Genomic DNA, 21,884 nt, shown 5'->3' on the forward strand with positions numbered 1-21,884 from the left:
GTAATCATCTCTCTTATGTAGAGTTCCCATTATGCAAGAGACATGAAGCAAAAAAATGACTTCTCTTCCTGAACCTGTAAAATCACTCACCAAGATCTATTGACATAGCATGAAAAAAAAACACTGAAATCCGCCCATGCTTCTGTTTTCACCTGTGTTACCCACATTTGAGCTGATAAGCTCACCCCTGGACGTCAGGAGCCCCTTTCCACCCCCTCTCCTGCCAGCCACCAGCCACTGCCCACGTGGCCGTGTGCACTCCAGCCGTGGAACAGATCTGACTGTTACATCCTTATTTAAAAACCTACAGATTAAAGAGCACAGCTGTGTTTGCTGATGCTCGTAACATACACTCCCTGGCACGCCGTCCATCGGAGAAGCACACAGGTACTTATTGTAGGAGTAAACGAGATGAGGAGAAAAAGAAGCTGCAGCTCTGGACCTGATACGGATGAGGCCAGTGACAGGTGAGTTAGCCAGAGGCCAAGGTAAACACCAGGAGATCTGTCTTTGGATGTTCAAATCTGACCTTAGTGACGAGTTATTTTCATAAAAAAATAAACTGCATACTTCCTTTTTACAAGTGTGTCTCTTTTCAGTTGCAAAACAACAACTTCTATAGAACATCTGCTCAATGATATATAATCAAGAGGTATTTTCCTCATACGATCAAACCTGTACATGTTACCTTTGTTAATAAAACACCTTTTCTTTCCCTATACTCATCTCAGGAACACAGAAGATAATTCTCTAACCACTTCCCTGGCTTCCATAAATATCTTAGTACCATTCACGATAGAGTAAACTAAATGTAACATCTGACAACTCTACAAAGCTTCTAAGCATTTTAAACCAAACTTTATACCAACAGCTACCTGCCTTCACGCTGAAGTTTTCCACGGATTTGGCTATGGGGACAGATAGTAGCCTACTTCCATTTTGGTGCCTTTATTTGACTTCCCTGAAAGAACCGTAGGAACCAAAGGGCCTAATTCCACAGATTCTGTTCGTCCTTGTTCCTGACAAATGTGAATTGATAACCACTCACGCCAAACAGATATCGAATACAATGACCAATTTTCTTTTGAAAAGGCTTACTGAGGAGGCAAGGAAGGTCACAATAGAAAGAGTGGAAATTCGCACCAGGACTAGAGAAATCTAGTTCCATTTTCTACCAGTAAGCTCAGGAAACTTTGCTACTAGGGAAAGATGAAACACATCTGAAAGCTTTCAAGGTCATTACCACTGTTCTCTTAGATCCAGGGAACAGATGACAATAGAAGATTTTTTAATTTCAAGTTCTATTGAAGCCCTCACTTATCTTGTACACGAATCCGATAAACTTCTATGTTTTGAACTTTGATTTGCCACACTCCTGCCAATAATGGAGATAGTCATGCCATGAAGTTCACACTCTATCGCCTTGGCCTTCAGGTGGTTATATGCCTTATCAAAGGGCTGGAGGAAAGCCATTAGTCCTCACTTTTGGAGCTTTGTCAAACAAGGACAGATCAAGTAATGTCTTTCAAAACTCTTGATAGCCTAAGATGAACAGTTAAAATACTGTCTTGCTATTATGTACTTCCCATCAATCCCTTTCCTATCATTTTACTTCTCCTTACAAAGCAAACTACGTTTTGCCATAAACTGCACTGTTACCTGAGAATCTACTTATGTTCTGTCGGCTCAAATACCTTCAACTATCTGAAATCACAGCATGTCTGAACTCGGGAGGTGATTTTGCTGATGTATGGGACAGAATGGAACACAGCTTCCTCTTTTGCTGCTAGATTGACTTTGCTCCATGACAGTAACAAGAACACTTTCTTTTTTAACTTTCTTAAATTGCCAGGTCTAAGAAAGTACACAAAACAGGGAAAATGTAGTAATTTTCTTGACTATATTGTCACTTTAATATACCACCGGGATGGGTTATAATTGTGGGAACAGTTTTATTGTGGAATCCTTAAAGATTATATTTTAAATAAGTATCCATTTATCACATTCTTACAAAAATATTTAAGTCAAGGTTAATATTTAAATGATTAACAAGTCACCAATAGATATGTAAGAAAAGGGTAGATGAGTAAGCGGCCTGGGTTGAGGGACAGACACTGAGTATTTAGTATGCCCTAAGTTTGCTATATGCCACTTCATTCAATTTTCCCAAGAACCCTGTGAAATAAAGGCTGTTGCTGCCCCCTCCCCATTCCCTTCCCTCTGTTTCGGTGCATGCTGTCCAGCATGCCATCTGCATCCATCTTCAACCCCTCCCCCACCGGGCTTTCTCTGCTGTCGAAACCCACAGTACTGGCCTGGGTGGTCAGTTTGATCACAGCGAGCAGTGCATTAAGTCCTTGAAGCACCCTTCTTCCAAGACTGGCAAGAGCTGGTATCTCGCGGCCTCATCCTCCCACCCCTGTGGGTGGCTGCGCGGACTCCCAAATGTTCCCTGGTGGGACTCAGCTCCAAGGTCACATCTTACCTTCCCTACAACGCACATTGCGTTGGCTATTTTCCCCTCCCTGTCTCACTTTCACTTACTCCGACAGCTTTTTCTCTCCTTTTCCAATTAAGTACTTGAGCTCAAATTCCTGTTTCAAAGTCAGCTTCTGGGAAAACTCAAAGGAAGACATCCCCCTTTCACAGAAGGGGAAACTGAGGCTTAGAAAGTCAGAACACAGGCCCAAGATGTTATCATAACGTCCCAACACTTTATTACTAGATACCAACTTTCATTTGATAAAGTAAAAAGTTCCCAACTTCCCCTTCAACAAAGCACTCATAAGCCCTCACTAATAAAACTCTACCCACTCAGATATTTCATTCCTGAATAAAACTGGAAAACACCATTAGGGAAACAATGCATTTGAAACAATCCAAGATCCAAAATAATTTCAAAAATAAATTTTAAAAAGGCTGGATAAAGTAAACTCCATGAATTGCAATGCAGGTGATTCTATATCTTTGTAAAAGAGTTAAGAAAAACACAGGTCGGCAGGAGAGGCCAGGCCCGCGCGGCGCTGCCACCAGAAGGCAACAGGAGAGACTCGGGTTGCTGCTGATCTGCTAAAGCTGCTGAAACCTTCCTTCCAGCCCCTTTTGTTTCCACGAGCATCATCTCTACATGAGAGACAGTGGCGAGATTCCAAAACGGCGGCGGAGTGAACGGAAGCTACACAGACCGTCTCCCAGGACCACACGGGAATTACAACAAAAATAGACAAATCGTCGGGAAAAAGCAACTTGGAGGACCACATAACCAGGGACACTGAGTGGATCCTGGTAGGACTGCGAAGGCGCGAGAGGAGTGCTAGAAGCCCACAGACAGCTTTGGCCTTAGCTGTGAGCAGCGCCCTCGGGTCACACTCCCAGGCGGCTCCACAGTGCAGAGCCGGGACAGAGGCTAAAACAGCCACAGCCACTCACCTTGGGCTCCGGCAGAGGGAGGGCAGGCTGGACTGGAACTGTGTGGGGACACTCGGGATTTGGAGGGCGCTCAGAGCTTTTGCTGAGTTGCAGCCATGCATGACGTTGGCCCTATTGCTCCTTCCCAGGGCTCTGGGGAGAGGCAGCAGCCCCTTTCTCTCAGATTCAACCCCACCCAGTGGCCATTGAAATGCAAACTGAGGCCCATGAACAACCACCATCTGTCCCACCCTCCGGAAATCCGCTTACACTGAGCACCTGAGGGAGTTTTTTATTCAACTGAGAGGCCGAGGCTCTACAAGTAACTGTGACCAATAGCCTCCAGACAAAAAGCTAGAGACAAACTGAACAATTCCTGGGCTTTGCAACTCTGCCAAGAAAGGTAATGTGCCAAAGTGGTGTTTAATGTGGTCCTCCCACACTCATCCAAACTCATCTGCTGTGCCACAAACAGCAGAACACAACACCCACAGAAAAAATTTGGCAGGCTCCAAAGCCCACTGAATAGCCAAAATGGTGAAAGAAAGAAACAAATGCCAAATGAAAGAACAAGAAACCTCTATCAAAGGTAAGATAAATGAGGTGCAGTTAAGCAAGTTAAACAGAACTAGAATTCAGAGCCATGATCTTGAGAAAGCTCAACAGCATGTGTAAGGACATGAGTAAAGACATAGAAATGTTGAAAGTCAACCAGTTGGATATTAAAAACCACCAAGAAGAAATAAAGAATGACATATCAGAAAGAAAGAACACATTGGAAGGTCTAAGCAGCAGGGTAGAGGAAGCTAAGGACCAGATCAGTGAATTAGAAGACAGGGTAGAAAAAATCAACCAATCAGAAAAACAAAAGGAAAAAACAATTTAAAAACAGGGAGATAGCTTAAGAGAACTGTGGGACAAGTGAAAACATAATAATATTCGCATCATAGGAGTCCCTGAAAAAGAAAATGAGCAAGGGTTAGAGAATATATTTGAATAAATAGTGACAGAAATCTTTCCTAATTTGGTGAAGGAAGGAGGCATTCAAGTTCAAAAAGCACAGAAAGCCCCAAGTAAGAAGAACCCGAACCGGCCCACACCTAGACACATAGTAATCACAATGCCAAAAATTAAAGACAAAGAGAGAATCCTAAAGGCAGCAAGAGATAAGCAACAGGTTACCTACAAAGGAAACCCCTTAAGACTCTCAGCTGACTTCTCACAAGAAACACTACAGGCCAGAAGGGAATGGCGTGAGGTAATCAAGGTCATGAAAAACAAGGATCTGAATCCAAGACTACTCTACCCAGCAAGGCTATCATTCAAAATAGAAGGACAAATAAAGAGCTACTCAGACAAAAAAAAAGGCTAAGGGAATACATTAGCACCAAACCAGCACTGCAAGAAATGTTAAAAGGACTGCTATAATTAGCAGAAGAAATAGGAAGAAAAGTAGAACCACACTAAACAAAAATGGCAATAAATAAGTACATATCAATAATCACCTTAAATGTAAATGGATTGAATGCTCCCATAAAAAGACACAGAGTAACTGATTGGATAAGAAAGCATGACTCATCTATATGTTATTTACAAGAGACCCACCTCACAACAAAAGACTCACATAGGTTGAACGTGAAGGGACGAAAAAAAATCTTCCAAACAAACAAAATGGAAAAAAGAAGCTGGGGTAGCAATACTCATATCTGATAAAATACATTTCAAAATGAAGGCCATAACTAGAGACAAAGAAGGTCACTACATAATCTGGAAAGGATCTATCCAACAGGAAAATATAACCTTGATAAACATATATGCACCCAATATAGGAGCACCAACATATATTTAAAATCTTCTGGAAGACTTCAAAGGAGAAATCGATAGCAATACAATCATAGTAGGGGACTTCAGCACACCGCTGACATCACTGGATACATCCCCTAGACAAAAAAATTAGTGCCATGGCTGGTTTGGCTCAGTGGTTAAAGCATAGGCCTGCGATCCAGAGACACCCGGGTTCGGTTCCCACTAAGGGCACATACCTCAATTGCAGTTTGTCCCCGGCCCTGGTTTGGTCATGCAGGTGGCAACCACTTGATGTGGCCCTTTCACATCAATGTTTCTCTCTCTCTCTCTCTTCCTCTCTCTCGTTCTCACTCTATCTGAAAAAAATATACAGTGATACCTCGGTTCTCGAACATAATTCGTTCCAGGAGGACGGTTGAGAACCAAATTGTTCGAGAACCGAAGCAATGAAACCCAATAGGAAATAATGGAAACTGGATTAATTCGTTCCAAGCCCCAGAAAATGCCTATTTACTGGCCTAATTTGTATATAATATGTAGAAAAACATAAGTCTCAACAAGAAATAAAAGTGTACAGTATGTCTAAGGGTTAAATTCAGTGTAAAGCGTGACTCTCTCCACAAAGCGTGACTCTCTCTCTGCACTCACACTGATGACGCAAGCAAGGCGCGCTGGGCCGAATGAATGCCATTCGGCTCAACTCGGCTCATCTCGGAAGTTCGAGTTCCAAATATTTGTTCGGATTCCAAGACAAAACTGTCTCGAATCTCCTGGTCGAATACCGATTTGGTCGAAATTCGAGGCGTTCAAGAACCGAGGTATCACTGTGTGTATATATATATCCTCAGGTGAGGATTAATAGAAAAAAAATTAGCAAGGAAACAGAGACTCTAAATGAAGCACTAGAACAAATGGAGTTAATAGATATCTACAGAGAATTACACCCCAAAACTACAGAATTCACATTCTTCTCAAGTGCACATGGGTAATTCTCAAAGATAGACCACATGTTAGAACACAAACTAAATCTCTACAAGTTCAAGAAGATTGAAACCATATCAAGCATCTTCTCATATCACAATGGCATGAAATTAGAAATCAATTGCAACAAGACCATGCAAAGACATTTGAACACATGGAGGCTAAATAGCATGTTTTTAAACTATCAATGGGTTACCGAGGAGATCAAGGAAGAAATTGAAAACTTCCTGGAATCCAATGAAAATGAATACACAACAACACAAAATCTATGGGATGCAGCAAAAGCAGTTCTAAGAGGGAAGTTCATAGTACTAAAGGCCTACCTCAAGAAACAAGAAAAATCTCTAATAGACTATCTAACCTCACAACTTAAAGAACTAGAAAGCAAACAAAAAGAAAACCTTAGAGCAAGTAGAAGGAAGGAAATAGTAAAGATCAGAGCAGAAATAAATGACATAGGGTCCAAAAAAACAATTCAAATGATCAATGAAACAAAGAGCTGGTTTATCGAAAAGATAAACAAGATTGATGGGCCCTTAGCTAGACTCACCAAGAAACAAAGAGAGAGAACCCAAATACACAAAATCTGAAATGAAAGAGGAGAAGTAACAACTGACACCACAGAAATACAAAAGATCAACTACTATGAACAGTTATATGCAACAAATTCGACAATCTAAGCGAAATGGACAAATTTCTAGAAACACATAGTCTCCCAAAACTGGACCCGGAAGAGATGGAAAACTTGAACAGATCAATAACAACTAAGGAAATTGAAGATGTAATCAAGAAACTCCCAGCAAACAAAAGCCCAGGCCCAGATGGCTTCACGGGGGAGTTTTACCGAACATTCAAAAAGAACTAACACCCATTCTCCTCAAACTATTTCAAAAAATTCAAGAAGAAGGAAGACTTCCAAACTTGTTTTATGAGACCAGCATAATTCTAATTCCAAAAGCAGAAAAAGACACTACAAAGAAAGAAAACTATAGGCCAATATTCCTGATGAACATAGATGCCAAAATCCTGAACAAAATACTAGCAAATTGGATCCAACAACACATCAAAAAAAGTATTCACCATGACCAAGTGGGATTCATCCCAGGGATGCAAGGCTAGTACCATATTTTCAAATCAATAAACATGATACACCACATAAATAAAATGAAGAATAAAAACCACATGATCATATCAATAGGTGCTGAAAAAGCCCTCGACAAAATCCAGCATCCATTTCTGATAAAAACACTCAGCAATGTGGGAATAGAAAGATATATCTCGACACAATAAAGGCCATATATGAAAGACCTACAGCCAACCTCATACTCAGTGGGCAAAAATTAAAAGCATTTCCCTTAAGAACAAGAACAAGACAAGGATGCCTACTCTTGCCACTTTTATTTAACATAGTACTGGAAGTCTTAGCCACAGCTATCAGACAGGAAGAAAAAAATAAAAGGGATTCAAATTGGAAAGGAGGAAGTGAAACAGTCATTATTCGCAGATGACATGATACTATATGCAGAAAACCCCAAAGACTCTATCAAAAATTTACTAGACTTAATAAATGAATTTGGCAAAGTAGCATGATACAAAATTAACGTTAAGAAATCGATGGCATTCTTATACACCAATGATGAACTCAGAGAAAAAGAAACTAAGAAAACAATCCCATTTACCATTGTGGCAAACAAATTAAGATACCTAGGAATAAACTTAACCTAATAAACAAAGGACCTATTCACAGAAAACTACAAGTCATTGAAAAAAAAAATAGAAGATATAAAAAAGTGGAAGCACATAACTTGTTCATGGATTGGAAGAATTAACATCATTAAAATGTCCATGTTACTCAAAGAAATCTATAGATTCAATGCAATCCACATCAAGATACCAACGAGATCCTTCACAGAACTAGAACAAATACTTCAAAAGTTCATATGGAATCAAAAAAAACCTCGAATAGCCACAGAAATCTTGAAAAAGAAGGACAAAGTAGGAGAGATCACATTACCAGATTTCAGGTTATACTACAAAGCCACTGTAATCAAAACAGCCTGGTACTGGCACAAGAACAGGCATATAGACCAGTAGAACAGAACTGAGAACCCAGAAATGCACTGAAGGCAATATGCTTAACTAATATTTGACAAAGGTGGCAAGAGCATACAGTAGAATAAAGACAGCCTCTTTAATAAATGGTGTTGGGAAAATTGGACAGCTACATGCAAAAAAATGAAAGTAGACCATCAACTTACACCCTACACAAGAATAAACTCAAAATGGATAAAAGACTTAAATGTGATCCATGAATCCATAAAAATCCTAGAAGAAAATGTAGGCAACAAAATTTCAGACATCATAAGCAGCAGAATTTTCATTGATACATCACCTAAGGCAACAGAAACAAAAGAAAAAACGAACACATGAGACTACATCAAACTCAAAAGCTTCTGCACAGTGAAAGATACAATCATCAAAATGGAAAGGCAACCCACTGTAAGGGAGAGCATAATTGCCAGTGATATATCAGATGAGGGGTTAATTTCCAATATATATAGAGTGCTCATACAACTCCACAAAAGGAAGACAAAGAACCCAATTAAAAAATGGGCTGAGAAACTAAATAGACACCTCTCCAAATAGGATATACAAATGGCTAAGAGACATATGAAGAAATGCTCAACATCACTAATCATCAGAGAGATGCAAATTAAAACAACAATGAGATATCACCTCACACCTGTCAGAATGGCTGCCATCAACAAATCATCAAACAGCAGGTGTTGGCGAGGTGTAGAGAAATGGGGACTCTAGTACACTGCTGGTGGGAATGCAGACTGGTGCAGCCACTATGGAAAACAATATGGTGTTACCTCAAAAAATTAAACATTGAACTTCCATTTGACCCAGTGATACCACTTCTAGGAATATACCCTAAGAAGCCTAAAACACCCATCAGAAAGAATATATGTACCCCCATGTTCATAGCAATTCTATTTACAATAGCTAAGATCTGGAAACAGCCCAAGTGTCCATCAGTAGACGAATGGATAAAAAAGCTGTGGTACATACACACAATGGAGTACTATGCAGCTGTAAGAAAGAAAGATCTCTTATCTTTTGAGACAACATGGAGGGACCTGGAAAGCATTATCCTAAGCGAAACAAGCCAAACAGAGAAAGACAAGTATCATATGATCTCACTTATTTGTGGAAATTAATGAACATAACAGTCTGAGAAATGGGGTAGTCCCAGAGACATGGAAGTGGGGTACAGACTGACAATCCCCAGAAGATGGAGTGGTGGGGGAGAGATAAACCACAGAACTTATATGCATGTGTGCATGAACAATGGACATGGACAACAAAGCTGGGGACAGGGCGGGGAGGGTGGGGGAGGGCGGAATCAGTGGGGGGGGGGAGAAACATTTGTAACAAAAATAAATTAATTAAATAAAAATAAATAAATAAATAAAAAGAAAAACACAGGTCTTAATGCCTTTTCTATCATAATCAAGTCCAAACTAAGAAACGAAATAAGCCACATGTAGGACCCCGCTCGCTGGAGGTTCTCAACAAACCCAGGGTGGGTTCCTTACCCTTGTCATCCTGCAGCTTTGGTTGCCTGCCCTGTGAGGGGAGTGCTTTCCCCTACTTTGCATCAGAATTACAAGAAAGCTTTTAAGGAGAGATGCCTGAACTCCTCTCCATGAAACTTGGATGCAATATATTGAGAAATGTCATTTTCAAAAGCTCCAGATGAAGTTAAAAAAATTCGAGTGCACAGGAATCACCAGCATGCAGCATAGCCAGGGTTGGAGGAGACTTGCTGCTCCAATCTGCATAATTAGCGCTGCTTTCAGGGAGCAAAGAACTTAAAGGAAACCGACCCTGTTTAAAGCCAACCGACTCATCTCACACTTTCTTAAGAAATCAGTTCTTGAAGAATTCTCAGACATTTTAATATGCTTGTCGAGAGTCTTTGGGCCTCCTTGAATTTTCCCGTAAAATCTAAATAGCAAGCTGTAATTTTGAGCTAGTACCTTCTCTCTACAAGCAATCACATTTAAAAGGTGACTTTATAAGTGGATTTTATTCAATGTGGTAGAATAGCAAGATTTCGGTTTATAGATTTCATGCTAAGAATGGTTTATTTTCCAAAAGCTGCTCTAGCATCAAGATAATTGGGGTGTCTTAAGTCCCCAAATTACTTGTATTGTGATTAAATTATGTAGCATTTAGAGAAAAGGAAGAATGTTGCAGAATTAAATAAAATGTAAGGATTTGTAACTCTGATTCCTGAGGCAGAAGAGAGTATTTCAAGAATGATTTATTAAAAGCTCAAGTCTAGCTGTCGCTCAGTGAAGTCGCAACGAGGAGTCAAGTGGAGGGTGCAACTCCAGAGCTTGGATTACATAGAACACTAGAGATTTATGATCTGGTCCTTAAAGTATTTGTTTTTCTTGGTCCATGTACCTGTATTACGGTTAGTCATAAAAGGCTTTGTGCAGAGGGAATGACCAAAATACAGCTTATGTTCTTTAAAAAAACAACAACAAAAAACAGTTAAAAAGTATGGTTGTGAGGGGGGTACGGAGAAATAGGATGGTTCTTGGAGGGAAATGCAGGGTCAAGGAAGGTGTTTCTAGGATGATGTTAACAATGCAATAGTGACCGAATCCCTGGTGACCACTGGTCATTTCACCACCTCAAATAATTTTGCTTTTCCAGAATGTTATATAGTTAGGATCATACAGTATGCAACTTATTTCAGGTTGGCTTCTTTCATTTATTAATATGCATTTAAGTTGCCCCCATGTCTTTTCATGGCTTGATAGCTCATTTCTCTTTAGTGCTCAATAATATCTCCTTTGGACATACCACAGTTTACTGAGCCATTCACCTACTGAAGAACATCTTGGTTGCTTCCAAGTTTTGACCGTCATCAATTATAAATAAAGCTGCTAATAACATCCGTGAGTTGATTTTTGTGTGATACTGTTTTCAAAGTCTTTGGGTAAATACCAAGGAGCAGGGTTAATGAATCTTATCGTTAGAGTATGTTTAGTTTTGTAGGAAACCGACAAACTGTCTTCCGAGTACCATCCTGCAATCCCCATCAACAATGACGGGGAGCTTCTGTTGCTCCACATCCTCATCAGCATTTGGATGTTGGCCACTCTGATGGGTGTGCTGTGGTATCTTGTTCTAATTTGCATTTCCCTGATGACATGTGATGCTGAGCATCTTTTCATTTGATTATTCGCCATCTGTATATCTTTGTCAAGGTAGCTGTTAAGGTCTTTTTCTCCTATGTTATCTTCTAAGACTTTTATAATTTTGCATTTTATCTTAAGCTCTATTATATACTTTAAGTTAATTTTTGTAAGGGATGTAAGTTCTGTGTCAAGATTATTTATTTATTTATTTATTTATTTATTTATTTAGGCTTTAGGCTTATGGATGTCTAGTTCAGCACCATTTGTTGAAAAGTCTATTTTTTTTTCATTGTATTCTCTTTGTTCCTTTGTCAAAAATCAGTTAGCTCTATTTGCATGGGTCTATTTCTGTACAAGCATTCTTACTCCTTTAAAACTTACCTTGCAGAATGCCAAATTCTATAAAAATGTAAGTTAAAAATAGAACTTAAAAATAAATAATTTTAATAAGAAGTCAAATATCCATAATTTGGTATTTTTTTATGTCACATTACTGAAAGGCTTATTTTAAATTATTCTTTTATAAAGTGGGTAGCAATCATGCATTGCAATATTGTAGAAATAAAATTACTACCAATGTGGTTGATAAAAACACTTTGTTTACACTAGCATCACTACAAACATGTGGGTAATGCATTGAGCTATGACTACGATGGCTACGTTGTCACTAGGTGATTGGAAATTTTCAGCTCCATGATAATCTGATGGGACCACCGTCGTATATGCAGTTCTACTTTGAGCAAAATGTCGTTGTGCAGCGCATGACTGTAGTTCCTTAATAAAATCTCTTTTTACTGCTTCAACTACTGTTCAGCTCTCGGGTTTCTTTAACATCACTCAAGGAGATAAGGTAGACAAGGGAAAGGACCAAGAATAAACCTAGAGCAATGCCAACATCCAGGGAGCAGGAAGTATAGTAAAGTGAAATGAGAGAACAATCCGATTCATAGGAGAAGAGTCACGGACGTGTATACACAGGAGTAACCAGATTCATAGAGGAAGAGAACATTTCAAGAAGTAGAAGGTTGCCAACAGTTCCAAGTATGGTGGAGAGGCCAAGAGGAGAGTTTTGGATATAGGACATCGTCAGTAACCCTTGAGGGAGGAATTTCATTTTGGTGGTGGCAGATATGCACCAAGTTAAAGTGGGTTCAGAGACAATGGAAGATTAACAGAGAGTAGATATGTTAATGGACATATTATTAACAGAAGAATACAAGCAACATGTGATAAGACATAAGACCGCAAAACAAAGTCAAGGGCTGCATTTGGTTGGATTGATACTAACCATGTCATGTAGTCCCAAGTCAAAGAAAGAATAAAATCTGAATCCCCAAACTTTGAATATTTCGAACATACTACTAGCACATTCATGAGTGAAATTTACTAAAAGTTCTTCCCAAGATGTTATAGATTATATAGGTCATGAACTTAGGAGTTTAGATCAAGTAAAAGTTCCTATTAAGATGAGAGTCAACAGCCCTGGCCGGTTTGGCTCAGCTATTAGAACATTAGCCCGTGGACCAGAGCATCCTGGGTTTGGTTTCCACTAAGGGCACGTAACTCAGTTGCAGTTTGTCCCCAGCCTGGTTGGGGTCGTGTGGGTGGCAGCCACTCGATGCATCTCTCACATCGATGTTTCTCTCTCTCTTCCCCTTCTCCCCTCCTTGAAAACAAATGTAAAAATGTCCTTGGGTGAGGATAAAAAATAAATACATAAATAAAATGAGAGTCAACATATATCCTTGGGCATTTGATGTGCCAGAGAGGAACCGGATTTCATAATCATTCAACTTGTAAACAGAACCATTACATTTTCTAAGCTTCCACACATTAAATTCACAGTGCTCCGAGAAGAGTTCGATAGTAGAACTTTGGAGATTTTGTTATCCTGCTGGCTTAAAATAATTGAAAATTTTCTCCCAAAAGATTGAAAGAGAAGGAAAACTCACCAGAACAGATTCTCCTTTCATCAATGTCAAGGTAATAAAAGCATTTTTAATTTGATGTGGAGGCGAGCACTTGAAAATAAGATATGACCTACCAGGTACATCTCACTTTGCTTCTAATCTAAGTGTGATTTTTCTGTGCTGTAATTCATTGTAGCTGATGTTTAAAACAGGTTGACAAATGGTTTTGGAAATTAGAGAAAAAAAAGTATGTCTGCTTAGGGCGTGTGGGATTACCTTTATCCTGAACTCCAAAATGTGACCTCCCTCCACAATGGGAAGCTGTATAATGACTGTTCCCAGTCTTGTTTTGGTATGAGTTTTACTGTCTGAGCGAAACAGCAGGTCTTCTTCAATTTTATACATTTGTAATATTTTTAAATGTTCTTACAAGTGTCTATCATTGAGGAACATAAGGCTTTTTCATAGGAACTGTGAGAATTTGTTCAACTCTGCTCCATTTCCGTTTTATTTTTCCCTTGCACTTAAAGGAATACTTTCTAATTGTTTCTCATTGACAATTATTTGACATTTTGCTTTGCTTAAACTCACTTCTTTCTGAGGTTTAGTTCAAAATTTGACCTGTTCAAAATTTGACGTGTGAATTTGTTGGTTCAAAGGCAGAAAACTGAGTTTTGTTTTGTTTCGTTTTGTTTTTCAAAAAACAAAGCAAAAACCCAGAGGGCACTCACTGCTTTTGACTCTTTCCTCCTTTGCTCCATCCCTCGCCACTTAAGAGCACCATTCCAAGTGAGCACAAGAGGAGAGAATTACTCAAATGAGAACCAATTTCTTCTTTCAATCCCAAAGATACAAAATTTAATTTCAGTCAGCAAACATTCCGTTGAATACATTCTAAGGCATTCTAAAATTAATCTCCTACGGATCCTGTTTTCACAGAGCTTATGGCTTTCTAAAGAAGTTAAGGCCAGTATGAAAAAATAACAACTGAGGATAGGAAGTTATTAGAAAGTTTGGAAGAACTGTGTATGGAGAGAAAGATTCATAAAAAGTTGGTATTTGAAAAGATGGAAAAGAAATGGTTGGCAGAGCGAGCAATGTGGGAAAGGTACAGAGGGGAGGTTAAGGAATAAAGAAGTTAGGCTAGCCCTGGCCGGTTTGGCTCAGTGGTTAGAGCATTAGCCCATGGACCAGAGCATCCCGGGTTCAGTTCCCGCTAAGGGCACGTAACTCAGTTGCAGTTTGTCCATGGCCCTGGTTGGTTGTGCGGGTGGCAGCCACTCGATGTGTCCCTTTCACGTCTATGTTTCTCTCTCTCTCTTCCTCTCTCTCCTTCCCACTGTATCAGAACAACAAATGGAAAAATGTCCTAGGCTGAGGATAAAAAATAAGTTCGGCTAGAGCATAAGGTAAGAGACCAACTCCACACTGACACTTTATCCTTTACACACAGGGAAAAGCATTAAGATTTTTAAGCCAGGCCCAGCTGGTGTGGCTCAGTGGTTGAGCATCGACCCATGCACCAAGCAGTCACTGGTTCAATTCCCAGTCAGGGCACACGCACAGGTTGAGGGCCCGATCCCCAATGGGGGTCATGCAGGAGGAGGCCAATCGATGTTCTCTCTCATTAACGTTTCTATCTCTCTCTCCCTCTCCCTTCCTCTCTCTTTAAAGCATCAATAAAGAAAAGAAAAAAGATTTTGAGCTGGGGAATGGTTTGCTCGAAACCGGCTTCAGGAGCAAGGGTAGTTGTCCAGCAGTGCCTGGATCCCGGGGCTCAGCTGTACCGTGTTATCCTCCTTGAACCGTCTTCCCCACAGAAGCAAACAGCTGCATGCTGTAATAATCGTGAATTAATCCCGTAAGTCTTTAAGGGGAATTTAAAAAACGTGATAGACTTGATTTTCACACGAAGTGCATGATTGTTAAAGTATTGAATGACATTTTACGTTTTACCCACCGGTGTGGTTTTCCTTTTTACGTCCGTTCTGTGCGTCTTCATGTTCACTTTCAGGGCAACACCGAAGACAATGGGTCCGTCCTCCGGACCCCTGGTGCCCGTGCACTGTCAGCGGAATGATCTACGGCACGTTATGTTCTCATGGCATGTGCTTCACCGCGTCGATGAGATGAGTTATGGAGCTTGATTAAAGATTTGAAGGAACCCATCTTTCACATAATAAAGTGTGAAAGAATTCTTACAGTGGAGAAATTGTGATTAGATAAATTAACTCTATCAACATACTTCCCATTCAATTTAACTCAGTACCAAATGGATGCATTATTGCATCATGTTTTTCACTGTGAAAATAAAATACTAGTTTTAGTGGATTGTTTAAGATTTTATGTTTATGATTCCCTGAATACCATGACTTTGTATGACATTGTATGATTTCCTTTTTGTCCATGGGCATAATTATATATTTTTCAATACATTATCATATATATTTTCTGAGGCATAATTGACATTTAACACTATATTAGTGTCAGGTATACAACATGACTTGATATATATTGTGAAATGATCACAATAAGTCTACCGAACATCCATCACCATACATAATTATAAAATAATTCTTCTTTTCTTATGATGAGGACTATTATGATCTACTCTCCTAGCAACTTTCAAATATGGAATACAGTATTATAACTATAGTCACGATGCTGTCCACATGGCATCTCCACAACTTATTTATTTTACGAGACATTTACACCTTTTGACTTTTTTCACCCTAGCCCCCACTCCCCACAACCTCTCTCTGGCAACCCCCAATCTGTTCTTTGTATCTATGAGCTTGTGTTTTTTTTGTTTGTTTGTTTGTTTGTTTTTTTATATTCCATATATAACAGAGATCATATGGTATTTGTCTTTCTCTGTCTTAGTTTACTTAGATCATACCCTGAAAGTACATCCATGTTGCCAAAAATGGCAACATGTACTTCTTTTATTTTGGCTGAATAATAATTCAGTTTTCTTTACCCATTCATTCATGGATGGACACTTAGATTATTTCCATGTCTTGGCTATTTTAATAATGCTGCAATGAATAAAGGGATGCATATCTTTTTGAGCTAGTGTTTGCATTTTCTTTGGATAGATACTCAGAAGTGCAATTGCTGGATCATATGGTAGTTCCATTTTATATTTTTTGAGGAATTGTCGTGTTGCTTTCTATAGTTTCTTTATTTTTATCCTCTCCTGAGGATATATTTATTTATTTATAATTTTTTAAATTTTTGGTTAATCCTCATTCGAGGATATTTTTCCATTGATTTTTAGATATATTGGAAGGGGTGGGGGAGATAAAGAGAGAGAGAGAGAAAGAGAAACATTGATAGGTTGCCTCCCGCATGAACTCAACTGGGGTTGGTGATCCAATCTGCAACCCAGGTACTGCCCTTGACTGGGAATTGAACCCATGACCCTTCAGTCCTCAGACCGATGCTCTAAACAGTGAGCCAAACTGACCAGGGCAGAATATATTTATTGATTTTTATAGAAAGATGAAGGGAAAGAGAGAGAAACATCAATGCAAGAGAGAAACATCAATCAGCTGCCTCCCACATGTGCCCCAACTGAGGATGAAACCCACAACCCAGGCATGTGCCCTGATCAGAAATGAATCTGCAACCTTTTTGATGCACAGGATGATGCTCCAACCAGCTGAGACATCTGGCCTGGCCATAGTGCTTTACTTTTTTATAATTTTTCTCTTATGTGTTTTTCATGCTTGTTGATAGAAATGGTGACAATCTCAACATGTTATAGATTAGTTCAGAATTTTTAAATTATTATAGGTTATAACCTACATTTCAGTTTTCAGAGGGAAAGAAACTGAAAGTCTGAGAACACAGGAACTTTAAACTCTTCAAATTGTATCTTTCCATAGGGAACATTGGACAGGTTTTTCAGGGACAATTAAACTCAATACACAGTGATATTCAGTCTTGCTTTCATCAGTCTTGGTTGAATGACACTCTGGCTGCTATGACCAAGCCTGTGGAGAGTCTCTGGCTGTAGCTATCAATCATAGACACACAGAGAAAACAAATTGATGCATTTCTTTGGGAGGGGGTAGTAGAGGGTAGAATAAGGATGGGAAGAAGATATATAGATACAACATTGCAAATGTCCTTTACAAAGTTCCCCAGAAGGCATCTCTGGACCTCATAAGCACTTAACATTTAGAGAGGAGAATTGCTACACCAAAGTTCTGCGTCTTTAAAAAAACAAGATGACTGGCAGCCCAAATAAGAAACTTTTCCTTTATATAGCAATAGATTCCACTGCAAACCATACAGCCATTTCTAAATAAATAAAACATATATTAACTTAATACTTATTAGGCAGCCATTCTGCCAGGCACTAGAGACACAGACATTAGTAATATATGTTCATTTTCTGGTCTCAGAACTCCCAGTATGTCAGGTACATAAACAAGTACAGAAATATTGGAGCGTGTGAGCAACACAAAAGAGGAGATAGAGTCTTATGAGGGACATAGGAAGAACAATTAAATCAGGGAGGGCTCCCAGGAAAAGGAATATTTAAACTGAAAAGGGGAGGATGAATATGAAATTCTCTAGGAGTAAGTATTAGTGTCCTCATTTTCCAGGCAAGGAGGTGCAGGCATGGAGAAGTTAAGTGGTTTGGCGGCAACAAGAGTGATACCTTAAAGCAACACAGCTTTTTTTGTGTTGTGTTTGTGTAGCGGGGAGGGGTCAAGACAGGGATGGGGATTATTTTTGCTTTTCAAGGTGGGTTCGACTTCAATATGTTAAGAAGCTAATGGAGGAGAATCAGTCCCCGTGTGCCGGGGGGCCAGGAGGCTCTGGACCTGCCACTGGACCGGCTGGGTCCGCGTTGTCAGAGCACTACTTCCGTTGAAGCGGCTGGATGCATGTGTAGCGAGGCCAGCTGGAGGTCACTTCACACCAGAACAAAAAAAACTGCAAAGGGCACGGTAGGAACAAGGGTGAGATAAAACAAAGAAATGAAAACAGAAAGCAAACGACAGCAGCAACAACAACAACTTTGAATAAGTTTGAGAAATTGTAATAACAAAATTAAAGTCGGTGTTGCAGTCAGTGTAGAACAGAATTGATGTCAAGCAAATCAAATCAGTAATATAAGCAAAAACTTGAAAAAAATGGAGAGAAATGATAAAAATGGTATGGTAATGAAGAACAGAGAGAAGAGACCTAATATATTGATAAAAAGATGTTCTAAAAAAAGGAAACAAAACAAGTGAAAGAGAAACTATAATCAAAGATATAATAGAAGAATATTTTTCTAGGCAGGAGACACTAAAATCTGTTGTGTTCCAGGAAAATTTAGTAAAATATTTTTAATACAACCATAAAGAGTAGGATGTTCTCTTGAATACTAAATTTCAGTAGAGAATAGAATAATGTTTATAGAGATCTGAGATTAAAAGTTTGGGAACACACAATCCCAAATTAAGCCAAGATGTCATTCATATGTGATTAGTAACTGAAAACACTCTCAGGTATGCAAAAGCTCCCCCCAAAATGTAACACCCATGTCCCTGTCATGAATGAAAGACGTAAAACAAAACCTCAGAGATGTACTCCACCCTATTGGGAGTTTAATCATCACCAAGGTCTCTAAAATGGGAAAGTACTTGTAAATTGTTTAGTGTTGAGCAATAAAACTAGTTACAAATATGCAAAGATCTGTTTAAAGTGTCTTCATAAAAATTTAAGTGAAAACTAAAAAATGGTCCTGCAATTAAAACTTCATGTTGTTGAAAATTCATAATCAAGGTCTCTAAATAATCTCAAATACAAAAGAATAGGAAGTGGAAATAAGACACGGGTGTGCAGAAAGGGAGATAAACACACGTTAAATTCCTGATTTTAAAATAATTATTCCAAAACTTATTGTTTTACTCTGGACAGTAATAGTTAAATATAGGGTCAAGTGGGTTATTTTCTTATTGCAATATTTAAAATGATGATTTCTCTCTCTCTCTCTCTCTTTTTTTATCCTCATCTGAGGACATTTTTGCATTTATCTACAGATAGAGCAGGAGGGAGAAAGGGAGGAAGAGAGAGAGAAACATCGATGTGAGAGAGACACATTAACCGGTTGCCACCCACACAACCCCAACCAGAGCCAGGAACAAACTGCAACTGAGGTATGTGCTCCTAGTGGGAACCAAACCCAGGACTCTGTGGTCTGTGGGCCAATGCTCTAACCACTGAGCAAACCAGCGAGGGCACAATTTCTTTTTTTAAATACAGGCTGCCTACCTTCTAAATCTTTACTAAAAATAAAAGCAAACTAAACATGCAGCATATCAGGACAGACATAGCAATGACTGTCCTCACTGTGGCCAGGAAGTATCCCTGCACATTCAGTGGGTCACCAGGACAGATGAGCTTCTTGCCCACTCGATCATAATAATGGACTCAGCCAGGTGTTTAGGCTGTTATCTTTGGCACTCTTCAGTCTGACATGAGTTGGGATGGCAGGTTATGGAAAGGAGAGATTTATTTCCCTTCTTCTAGTTGGGACATGGCGCTCTGGAGTCATGGGTGGGGGCAGGGGAAGCCCTATAAACAGTGGGCTGTGCACTCCCCAAATAATGAGACACTTGTGAGCATCTGTATCTAATAAGTATCCCCATGCTTAGAGCTCAACATTAAATAGCAAATCTTCCAAGGAATCAAGTTAAGTAAGAACTGAAGGAGACCATATGATTTGAAGAGTAAGGAATTCTAGCACCATGTGAACTAAGCCAATTTAATCAACTCTACATATTAGAAATGGAAATGCTGGAGAAAGGTAGTCAAAAATATTTTTAAATACAAAACTGTACTCTAAAGAAAAAAATATCAAAAATACTAAACAGAAGATGGAGTAGAAATTGATGTTGTGTTGGGTGTTTGGGTAGTCGGACCCCTATTGGCTCTGGGTTTGGAGCCTGGGTTTTTAATGCCCACTCAGGCCTGGAGACAGCCTCAGGCAGGTCGGGCCTCAAAAAGCTGCCCCGTCTTTTAAAAAGGCAACAAGAGGAACCAGAGGAAAAAAAAATATCTTCAAAATAATAAAAGAATATCTGTCGACCTAGAATTCTACATGCAGGTATACTATTGATCAGGAGTCAGGAATCAAAAGCCATTTTCAGATAAAAATAGACATTTTGCTGCCCATAAACCTAAGTGTACTTCAGAAATCAAAGCCGTCGTATAGTCGAGGGCACCGATGACTTTCCCCAGCGGCCATTCAACGGAGAGGGAGAGTGGACCCAGCCTGCGCAGGTGGTGAGCAGGAGGGAGGAGGCAGCAGAGTCCAGGCCGATGAGGCCTGGGCCTGTTCCACTTCCTGGTTAGCACATCGGGGAAGGTGTACCCGAAGGGCAGTGGTGTGTTGCCGTGGCCAGAGCAGTCACGTTCAGCACAGTTGTGCTCTAACTAAACACAAGAGAAAGAGTTCCTGAAGAAACGGTGACCGCCCAGCTGAGGATGGAAACCAAGCTGTTACAACCGTACATTCATGACAGATTCTTTGGTAAAAATATATCGCTCTTTTAACTCAACGGGGAGTAAAATTTTAGAGAGGTCTTACTAGGTCTTTGGTGATAGTATTTTTTCAACTCCAGGTTTTAAAAGATGATCCATCATGGCAAGTAAGATTTTTAATAGGTACATGCACCAGAATCAAAGAGGCAGGGAGAAAGGCAGAAGGGAATTGTTATAAATATTGATTTGTTTGGCATTCTATGGGGGGTTAATGCTTCTTTCCAAAGCATTTCTTGAATATATTCTGAATGGAAAATTTTTTAAGAAAGATCTTTTTAAAAATAGACATGTGAGTTCCTACTCTGTAACGGGAGTGCAGCAGTGAACACATTTAAAATAAATTGTTTGTCCAGCTGGTGTGGCTCAGTGGTTGAGCATCGACCTAGGCACCAAGAGGTCACCGGTTCAATTCCTGCTCAGGGCACATGCCCAGGTTGTGGGCACAATTCCCAGTGGGGGGAATGCAGGAGGCAGCTAATGGATGTTCTTTTTCATGGATGCTTCTATTTCTCTCTTCCTCTCACTTCCTCTCTCTCTGAAATCAATAAAGTAATGAATAAATAAATAAACAAAAACAAACTGCTTGCCATCTAACATGAAAGGGCACAGCCTTGGGAGTTTGGTATAACCATGTTGAACGTGCAGTTTTCAAGGTCTACGACATTTGGGACTGTCTCTGTCTTTGAGTGGGACCTTGTGTTCTTTCCTAGGGCGATAAGATAGACATTTCAGGACACTAAGACATACAACCGGTGGCAGGGTCCTACCAGCTTCCTTAGTTCTTACCTGTTTCTCAGCCCTTTTCCCAAAATGGGAATCTTTGGGTGTCTGACTTAAAGGACCCTGAGCTGATTTTACTCCCTTAGTGAGACAGGGGTTGCCCTCACCTCCAGCCCAGATCCCCGAGGATGGCCCGGTTCTAGAAGTGTAAGGGAGTACTCTCCTTCTTTTTGTTACTCTTCCTTAGGCAGAAACTGTGGGTCCACAGTGAAACCCAATTGTAATTCCC

Source organism: Molossus molossus, unplaced genomic scaffold (assembly GCF_014108415.1).
Source record: "Molossus molossus isolate mMolMol1 unplaced genomic scaffold, mMolMol1.p scaffold_m16_p_4, whole genome shotgun sequence".
In the NCBI taxonomy this organism is placed as follows: Eukaryota; Metazoa; Chordata; class Mammalia; order Chiroptera; family Molossidae; genus Molossus; species Molossus molossus.